The sequence below is a fragment of the Drosophila obscura genome, unplaced genomic scaffold, assembly GCF_018151105.1.
Source record: "Drosophila obscura isolate BZ-5 IFL unplaced genomic scaffold, ASM1815110v1 contig_181, whole genome shotgun sequence".
Taxonomy (NCBI): Eukaryota; Metazoa; Arthropoda; class Insecta; order Diptera; family Drosophilidae; genus Drosophila; species Drosophila obscura.
Window position 1 is genome coordinate 722,285 of NW_024542769.1, and position 10,802 is coordinate 733,086.

Consider the following 10,802-nt stretch of genomic DNA (forward strand, 5'->3'; position numbering starts at 1 on the left):
GAAATACAAAGAGAAACAAGAAAAAACGAGAAATTAAAGAAAGCAACGACCTTCTGCTGATTTCTGTGCGCCTGGTATCTCAGACTTGAATTTAATTGACACAACCACTTTTTTTGTTCAACAATAACAAAAACAACTTTGGTTGTACAATAATTGACAACAAAAACAAGGCCAGTTGTTTCATTGTTTTCTTCTTTATTAGTGGGTCGCTCGGCACTTCCTGTGATCGGAAAAACATCTCCATTTTCAAAGACCAAGTATATTTGCTCCCTAGTCCCCATTTACTATCCCCAAGAAATACTTTGCAATATATGTATATGTATATGGAGCAATATCGACTGTATAGTAAATTTACAGAAATTAGATTGGTGGAAGCGGCATTATATGAACAAACCATGAAAAGATGGCAGAGGATTGCCATAGTCATTGATGCCTATGGATGCGATCTTGAAGTAGGCCGTCAGCTTGCACGCACACCAAGCAATATTGACTCTAAATTGGAATTACAGAGATTATATTGGTAAGAGAGACAGTCTATTAACGCACTTACTACACTCCTGACCATTAAGGGAATGCATGATACTACCAGGCTTCTCGTAATTCCTTCTAGTGCAGGGCCGGTAAAAGTTAATGAATAAAAAGTATTTAAAGAAATATGTAATGCAGTATATTTTCAGTTTGTTTGGAGCCCCCTTAGTTTTTCAGGAAAAATGAAAATATCAGTAGTTTTAATTAATAGCACAGCCAGAAGTTCGTGGCGCCATTTTGGCGAAGGATCTACTTTCCCAGGATCGTGGGGATCCACACTGCCGATCAGCATCAATATCGAGCTGTTGATTATTTTATTCTCTCATAGCAGGTCTAAAAGTGTCCTAGACATCGATATCTATGCTATTCCCATGGAATATTTTCCTTCAAAACACCATCATTTATACCCTTGCGGAATGGATTTTTGCGCTTACAAAGCACTTTTAACCTTTTAAACCTTTTAAGTTTTTTGTAGTTTTTTCCAATATACCGTCCTTGCTGTTATTTCTACCTTGAGCCGTTAAATTTAAATCAGAGTTTGGGTCATTTTTGAGCGTCTCTTGTGGTGCAACCAATCAATTCTAATGCTCGATATCCTTATCTCAAATGATCTGTTTGCGGCCGAGATGAAAGGCGGGCTTACAATAGTCCAAAGTGTCCTCGGACATCAGAGAGATGTCGATGCCCGCCGAAGACACGCTTCACTATGGATTTAATTGCTTTAAAATAAGCCACACCCACGGAGCCCCGAAAATCCATCTTGCACGCACATTACGCCAGCATCGAACCGTCAATCGACCGACCGTTAGGCAAGTGACTGGACTGACTGACTGAGAGAGCGAACGTGCGGGCGGTCGGCGACGCGACTTTGATGTGCAGGATCAGAGAGCAATGGAGGGGCACGCTTGTCAATTGTGGTTGTGGCTTCAAAAGCGGCTTAGCCACGCTGCCGCAAGTGAACCGAACCCATGTCCCCATCCACCATCCTCGTACCGGACAAATGAAGTGTGTAATTTGAAATTAGCCCAGGCTCAGCGGCACCTTTGTCGCTGTATACGAGTGTGTATGTAGGTGCAGTAGTGCACCTGCTGACAGTGTCAGAGAGTCGGTGTCTGGGCCCTGTCCCTGTCCCTGTCTCTGTCCTCTTCTGTTCTGTCCTGTGGCGGCTACTCAGTTACGCAGTCGTCCATTGTACATTGTACATTTATAATGTGACTAATTTGCGATCTCTTGATTTTTGAATACCCCCGGTCCATAGCAAATTCATCAATTCCACTCCACTCCACTCGATTCCAATCTTGATTTTAATCTTCCATTCGAATACCAATAGCAATTCCAATTCCAAATCCAAATCCAATTCCGCCTGCAGTGGCAGTGGCAGTGGGGCGCTAGCTAATCAGGTTTCTGGCCCCAAATTGATTTCATTTTCATATTTCAATTTCGAAAGACGGTAGCCGCAGCTCTGTCGAAAATGCAAAATCAGTAAGACCAGTAGTCGCGACATGATATAAATTAACTGTTTTGACTTTGTGAAATGAAATTGCGGCCTCTTTGAAATTCCAATTCCAGCGTAGAGTCTGAATGTCCGGAGTCGGAAAACCAAATCGATTTCTTACACAAAATTCGAACGAACAAAATGCCATTCAAAGTGGCTTCGCCTCAAGTTGTTTATACTCGACTCGTACGAGCATCGTTAGAGTTAGAGTTGCCTGCCGCCCGCCGATTTCTTTTCGGCTTAAATGGTTTATGTGCGTTTGCAACCAGTTTTATGGACATCGCCTCCGCAGGCTGGCCCGGCCTGATTATATATTGTATTATGATGCTGGCCAGCCGGTGATGCAGATGCTGATGCTAAATGCCGCCAGCCCAAGCCTAATGTCTGGTTATACCCGGTATTCTTGGAGTACAAAACTAACCACAAGACTAAATATTCCTGATCTTCTTTATCTTTCGATACACAGCCCATTTAGTATTTGTTACATATTTAATTACTATTTAAATCAGTTAAATTATCTCAATAGCGGGTATCCTATAGTCGAAACTCTCTTACTTGTTTCGTATTCAATTTGAACATTTAGGTGGGCCGTGGCCGGCGTCTTTGAAGCAAGCATCTCGTTTACCACGTGCCGTGGCTGTGGCAGGGGCACCGACACCAGCACCACCGCCAGGGGAACGGGAACGGCTCACTCAAGGAGTCCCCTGGCCCGGGGCCGTTACAAAACAAGCCGCAGTATCGCTTAGAGTATCGTCACTGATCCGAACGATTCCCCTGATCCCATGATCCAATCAAATCAAGTCCCCATTTGAATTAATAAACACAAAAATGTTCATAAATAAATACGAATATATATTTTATATATGTTTATTTATATCGTTTAGTATTTTCGCGGCGTCTAACAAAGATTCCAGATTCCGCAGCCAGCCAGTTTTCAAGTCGAGTAGCGATTTGAACGATTTTAATGATGTGCTCAACGTCTTATGATTTAATTATGCCGTTTTTGTCTTGTGATTATCGTTTATTTTGTTTGGTTTTTCGTCTCAGTCGCAGTTATTAATATATGCCCCATATTGAAGTTGTCGCGGCTATTTATTGAGCTTTAATTATGTGCGATTTAAATTCTTAATGAATGCCGCATTTGGCCTGTAAGCGTAACCCAGCCAGGCCCAGTCCTGTCCTGTGTAGGCGCACATGTGCCGATAATTTAAATGATAACGCCGCTGATGAAGTTGCTGCTCGAGAGGGCGGACAGGTTGACAGGTAGGGCCAGTCGCCCTACATCTAAAAGTCCTGCTGCCATGGACATTCAACAGGAGCAGGTAGTGGCTACCGCAGGACAGGGAAGGCAGCGAAAACCCCCGAACATTACTTTCTGGCTTAACCAGGTGATAGTAGTACGATATGAGCACCTTAAATAAGGTAGCGATGCCTTACATGTTCTGGGCTGGGTTAAAGAATGGTTAGCACCAAAGTTTTTGCACACTGAAAATATAACTTATGTATATTATATTCGAGGAATCGAATTCGGGGTGGTAAGTAAAACAATTATCCCGATCACGCGGGCTAAAAAGTAAATGGCGTCCTGAAAATCGAGAAACTCTTCGCGATGTGTCTGATCAGCCGATTATGCTACGCACATTGTCGACAAGTGCCCTTCCAAGGAATGCTGAGTGCAAGCTATTTATTTAATAATCTGTTTGACTGCCTCATTTATCACCAGATATATCAATGAATATTAAAGTGTACACGAACAGCGCAAATAGCAGTAAGCAATAACCTAAATCGAAAACACACATACAAGAGTGCCACAGAAATCTCTGGAGATTTTTTACCCCTAGAGATTTGTCAAATCAACCGAAAAATCCGGATCAAAACAACAAAGATCGATTTTTGTTCCCGCTCAATTATAGTGTTTAATGACAGCACTGACAAAAAAATTTTTTCCGATTGTCTGTGACTAGCTAACGTTAATTGTTTGCATTAAAAATTGAACAAATATTAAAGAGAAATGCCTGTTTACTAGCCTTCATCTTAGAAGGAGGCAAATATAAGAAGAAAGATTAGAGCGCAGGCTGCTGAGAATGACATGCGACCCGTTGTCCTGTGCTTCGTTTTTTCAGTGTTGGATCCATTCAAAAAGTCATTGGGAAGGACAAGAATATGGCCCTTTCTGAACAATCCGTGTGCAATTTCTGCAGTTTCGGCCACAGGACCAGCAACGACTACGGGTATGGATCGGAAGCGACACAGAGGAGAGACAGCAAATATTGCCCATTGGCTAAGGAGCTAGTTAATTTCTACCCGTCATAGTATCCGTTATTGAGCGGAATCCATGGAAATATATTATACTAAATCCTTGACGGTATGCTAAACACTCTCATTATAATCCACAGGAGATACAAAGTCAAGTGAAAAGTGAAAATTTTGAGTACAATCGGAGAATCAGATCAGGAATATTCTCGCATTTTCTATATACTCGTATGTATGACTTAAGCCTCCCAATACTAATACTTTAAATATCACTTAAAATGGCGAAGAATGTTGTTTTCCCTTTTGCAACTCTTTGGATATTTCCGCAAAAGAAAAATGTATGTAAAAATGAAAAAAGGAAGAGAATAGGAAGAGCACCGGGCGGAGCCGGGGTATGAGGAGATATAGGTTTCGTTTTGTGGCTTAGAATCCAGGTCGGATCAGCGCAAATCTCTGTGATCTTTGGCGGTGTCTGCCTCTGCCTCTGTGCTCTCTCTTACTTCTTCTGCTGCTGCGCTGCTGCTGCGGCCTCTGTCGTTGCTGCTGCTGCTGCTGTCGGTTGAACACTTTGATGTCCTAATTGGTTTATTACTTTGTCGGCATCTTTATGCCGTTGCCTGTTTTATTTATTTCTTTATTTCTCTGGGTTTTCATGCTGCAGCCACATTGGGCTCGTTCGTGGTTGGTCCCCAACTGCAACTTTGGCGGGAGGCTACTCCGTCTCCGTCTCCATCTCGAGCCCGACTCCGATCCCGAACCCGAACCCAAGACCAAACCCGAGCACGCGCACAGAACGGCATGCGGCAAGCGGGCCGCGGGCACGGCACACAGCCAGAACTGAGAACTGGAAAGCGATCTTCCCAACTCCCCCCCCCTTCCAGACCCACCTACCTCCTGCCTCCTCTGTTAACAATGTTGCCGCGTGTGCGCTCAATCAACATGTTACGATATCAGCGCAATTTGTCATCTTATAAACAACAGAGCATCTTGCCCGCTAAAATTGAAGTTGGATGCTGCCTGCCATCCCCCATGCACATGCTGCCCATTCCCATTCCCATCCCATTCCCTTCCCATCATGATCATGATCTTAATCATCAGTAGGGACAGAGGCAGCAGCAGCAGCAACAGCTCCAGCGGCATCATCACAATGGGCAGCTTACCAGGAAAGGAAACCAAACGTTTTCCAAAATCTCCCATCTCTCGTACAGCAAGCATCTCCAGGTCTCCAGGTCTCCAGGTCCCATCCATCCCATCCGCTCGGTGGTCCTGTGTGAAGTTTGCCGTATTCAAAGCACAAGAAAACTCAATCAAGGGCCTCGTAAATCTTGGCACAATTTGATGAGTTCACAGTGGGAGACGGAACAATGGGCATGGGCGACGACTACGACCCACGCACAGTGGGATTGAACGTATTGGATGTGGGTCGAATGTTTAACGAATGGCAAACTAAATAGTTTTTTTGGACTATCAATCAACATATAGCAGACTTTTGTAAAGAAACTTCGCTCGGTATCCTTTAGACAAAACTTGATGTAAAGGATAACGGTAATGTAATATTCTCCCTTGTTAATTCTTTCTTCATAACAGGACACATTTTTAAGCCCAATTTTGGAAGCCCTGCACCCACTGTCGAGTGTGTTGTAAGTGGGTCTTACATTTCTCGGCTTATTGATTATGGCCGCCGCATCGGAGAATCCATATCCGATTCTTCATCATGCAGCAAGCACCTAGCACCCCCTGCTGTGAATGTGAATGCGACTGGGAGTCAGACTGGAAATGACCCACACAGACCAGACAGGCCCAGACCTAGAGTGAGGTATCAATCGGCTGTCTGGCTGTCTGGCTTTCTGGCTGGGGAGTGTGTTCTGCTCCGAATTATGATGGTTCGCCGTGTGTGGCGTGTGTTTTGACAGTTCCACATATGAGGGATCAGCAGTGTCCGGGGGCTGGGAATACAGCATCCAGAATTCAGTGTTCAGTTGCCAGTTTCCACCTAAATTCAGGGCCCGGCGAGAAAACATCAAAAGTGAGCGCTGCCCATCGGCTGAGCAGCGCTGAGCCGGGCATTATTGATCGTCCGTGTCCCGCTGTTGTGATCCAGGCGCAGCATGCGGCCCTTACAAGATAGGGGCGGCGAGAGGGGTGGATAACAATGGCAGGGCTGAGCTGAGCTGTTGTGTTGTGTTGTGTCGCTGTTGTCGTCCCATAATCTACACCATCGGACCATCGGCTGAGCGCGGTGCCTTTTGAAGGTCCTTTTAGCCAAAGTTTTCCCCCTGAAGACGGACACACACGCCGCCGTGTATGCAAAAACACAATGAAGTTCTTTGAAGCGCGTCGTGGTCGTGGTCCAGGTTCAGGTCCAGTTCCAGGCAGTGCCTGCTACGCAGTGCCAACAGGCAGTCAGCCAGGTAAGCGACAATTATTTATCTTACAAATTTACCTGAAATTAAATACTTTCGTTTGACGGCAGGGCAGAAGGGCTATGGCTATGGCTATGCAACTGCCACAAAAGGCGACAAATTCCCCCTTTTTTTCCATGTGTCTTCTGCTGCGCTGCTCATTTTGTTGTTGTTGTCTTTAATCAGCGACGCGGCTGTTGCTTTGATCAACATCTGTGCCCATCCCATCTGAACAAGGTGCTGCTGCTGCTCCGTTCCTCCCTACCTGAGCGGAGGCCAAGGCAAGGTGTGACAAGTCAGCGGATTTGCGTGTTGCTTCTTGCGAAATATTTAAAATGCAAGATTATCGCCCAAACAACAACAAAAAAGGCTGCACTCAATCCTGCTTAATCCTCCCCTGTATCCTATCCTTCCCTCATCCAAACGGACTTCTACCTTTATTTGATCTTGCCGTGCGCTCGACTAATTAGCAGGGGGAAAGAGACAGAGAGAGACGCGAGAGAATCGAAAACAATTTCGATTAAAGCAAAATTCACCGACAACTAATTCAATCCAAGCCAATCATAATCGCGCAATCATAATTACAACAATCTTCCAAATGAAGCATCCCCGAGAGCGAGACCTAACGGACGCAAACAAAGCCTGGACCCGACCAGGGGAACTGACTTCTATTGCTGCTGCCTCTTCTGCATCTGCCACAGCAGCAGTAACAGCAGCAGCAACAGCACTAACAATGTCGACAACAGGTTGCCGCTGCCTGAAGTGCTTTGTGGCCCAGACAAACGTTAAGATTGTAATAACCATGTTAAAAGCAATTTACGTTTAAAGTGCTACCGTGATACGCCGCCGATGCGTTTCTTGATTAAGAACTGGCGAGGACTGGCCGGCAGTGGCCACCAGACAGGAGTGTAGCATCCATAGCAGAAGTTGAAGCTGGGAGCTGGAATCTCGCATTTATTTGGCGGCAAAAGCGGTTCTGTTCTCTCCGTTTCGTCTTTGGGAACGAACTTTCCTTTCATATTCACAGTCCACTTAACACGCGCGTCGCACAATGTGCCTCAAACACACAAATGAGCATCAGAGAGGAAGAGAAGAAGAGCCTCTGCGCATGCGTTGCTGCTGCTGCTGATGCTGCTGCTGCTGCTGCCCCAACGGTGGCGACGGGCAACCTCAGAAAATGTGTGCTGTCGGCCCGCTTTGATGTTGGGAATGGCGTGTGCCCCAATGCAGAGATTTTCGCTTTGTTGTTTCGCCGACGCCGACTTTGACTTCGACTCCGACAACAACATCATCGCCATGCAACAGCAATTTGCCGCCAAGTGAACCGCAAGAGCAACAGCAGCCAGAGCAAGAGTAAAAGCAAGAGCAGCGTGGAGCGTGGAGCGTGCGGCGTGCGGCGTGCGGCGTGAGAGAGTGCCGTGCCGCCAGAAAGTTGTTGCCCCTTGGCCAGTCGCCGCCGACGAGATGCTGCTGCTGGACGAGTGAAAAAAAATGTTCCAGCCATCTCTTGCGGCATTTGAGAGGAAACCAGGTTTGGCTACGTTATGGAAACAAAAATATGGCAAGGATATTAAAATAAAACGCTCAACAAATAAGCATCCATAAATAAACAAATAAATGAGAATTTATGCGAATAAATATAATTAAATAAAAGGCAGTTTCCAGCAATAAAACACAAGCTGAATTATCTAATAATTTTGCAATTTAGTTTATTCTTTTGAATTTTTGAATGTGTAAAACTGATGAAATATTTAAAGGAAAATAACTGCAAACAATTTCAAATTTCTCTGCAGCAGATTTGCCTGTGATTTCCCCACCCAAAACTATGAAACTATGGATGCCTGCCCGAAATCACTGACCTCCATCAATCGAGAGAGCAATGCAATTATGATCAATCGTTTCCCGATGAAATTAGAGATGGCCGCGGTTTGTCTGTGGCTGTGTCTGCTGCTGCTGCTGGTGCTGTTGCTGTGGCTGGTTGGGCTGGATGATTGGCATTCGTTGATTGGCGATTGCTGCGTGATGCTGTTAGCTGTTGGCTCTGGCTGCGTCTGCTGTCTGCAGAAGCACCTGTTGCACATTTTCCACAGTGCTTCTGCCCTCCCCGTCCCTGCACGCAGCTCCTATTTCTTGCGGTTGCTTTTTGCGAATGGTAGCAACAGTTGCGTTAAGCGGCGTATCCTTGGGTCGCAGGATCAAAGGACGTGACCGGTGACGGGGATGAGCAGATAATAAAGTTGTGCATTAAATGAAATTTTAATTGCTTATCGGCGGCGAGTGATCCGGGAGCAGCCTGGAGTAGCAGCAGCCCATCTGTTGGGATTAGAGCGGTGGCCGTGCCCGTGGCCGTGGCCGCCGCCTCTATTGATGTCAAGCGATGTGTCGGCGCTTTGAAGATTATGCCCAAAGTTATGAGGCTGGCTCCGTTTTTCCAGGTGCTCCGAGCGGAGACGATCCGATCCGTTTCGAGCCTAGTTGCTGCCTGCCGCTGCCGCTGCCGCAGAGCATGCGAAATTATATGGCTCGGTGGCAGAGAGCGCGGGAGAGCGAGAGAGAGCCTCTGACAGAGGCAGCTTTAACTACGCAGTGGCTGTGCTGTCGCTTCTTCCTCATCAACATCATCATCATCTGATTCAGGCTCATCATCATCGGCAGGCAGAGGCATCAGCTGGCGCTGCTGCTGCTTGCTGCTTGCTATGTGGCTGTGGCTGTGGCTGCATGCGGCAAAAGATGAAACGTGGCGGCAACACTTTGATGCGGCCAAGATCAAAGCTGCCGATTGTTTACATAATAGTGGCCTTTGAAACGGAACAATAGAATGCCAGGATCAAAAGAGACACCGACCCGGTTCGCCCGGTTAGTGCGCTTAAGCGAAATGAATGTCCATGTCCGTCCTCCCATGATCTGTTTTTCTGGCTACACATATATCCCCGGACCCGATCCCAGCCACAGCCCCATCTCCATTTCCATTTCCAGTAAAAGTAGCACTCGATCGTCGTGGCAAGATCATCAACATCATCATCGCCAGGCAGCATCATCATATCATTATGCTGCAGTTGGAGGAGAATTTCTTCTGGTGATTCCGCTCCTGCTTCAGCTTTTGCTCCTCCTGCTGATTGCGCGTCAAATGTTTATGGCATTCATCGCGTGCTGGCGGCGTTTTAATTGCCACCAACGGCACCAGCGCCTAGGCCAGCCTGGCCACACTGCGTATGAGCAATGTCGAGCATCAATAATCTCCAGAGAGAGAGAGAGAGAGCAGGACAGAGAGGAAGAAAGAGAGGTCCAACCTGGCCGTTGTCGCATAATAATTGCGTGTACTTAATGCATAAATATGGCACTGAAACGGAGTCGGAACCGGAGTCGGCTCCTTTCTATTTGCCACTTTCATGTGTGCCGCCACCGAGCTGGCGCAGTCGCTCTCCGGGCATCATTTGTTGCTCTGCCTCCTCTTTTAGGCCTACAATTTCTATTGAGGGAGGCTAGGGGAAGGGGATGGGGCTGGGGCTGGGGCTTGGGCTGGGGCTACAGCTAAAATCAATTTGGTCAGTGATAAAATTTGTGCAAAAGCGAAGCAATTTTATGCCTTCGCCGTCTGAGGACCGAACGGATTGGATCGTAAAAGTATCTCGAAGTATTTCGGGGCCAAACGGCAAATATCAAAAGCCCAAAAAGAATCTTTAATGATCTGTCATTAATTGAGTTTCGTATATAGAAATGGAAATGAAAAAGCGTGGCAAGGGCCCAGGCCCCATACCCCTACCCAGGCCCAGAAACTCGCAAAAGGAAGAAGCTAAATGATTTCTCTTGTGAATCTCTTTTTTCTCCTCTGCAAAAACCGTTGGTGTGTTTTTTTTTTTAGATTTACAATTAGATAAAAGTCGTTGGCTGCTGTCTGCTGGCTGGCTGGCTACTTTATTGAGATTTTATGTCTTTAAGCCGGCCCACATCTACAATCCACAATCCACAGCATATCAGAGATTCCCAGGGCCATATCAAAAATGGCTTCGTTTCCCAGAAATGCCGACAACCATAAAACACAGAATGAGGCAGCATAAAAAACAAAAACAATCCACAATAAAAGTACAGTAAATATCGGGATTATAAGCCCAGAGTAGGCGCAT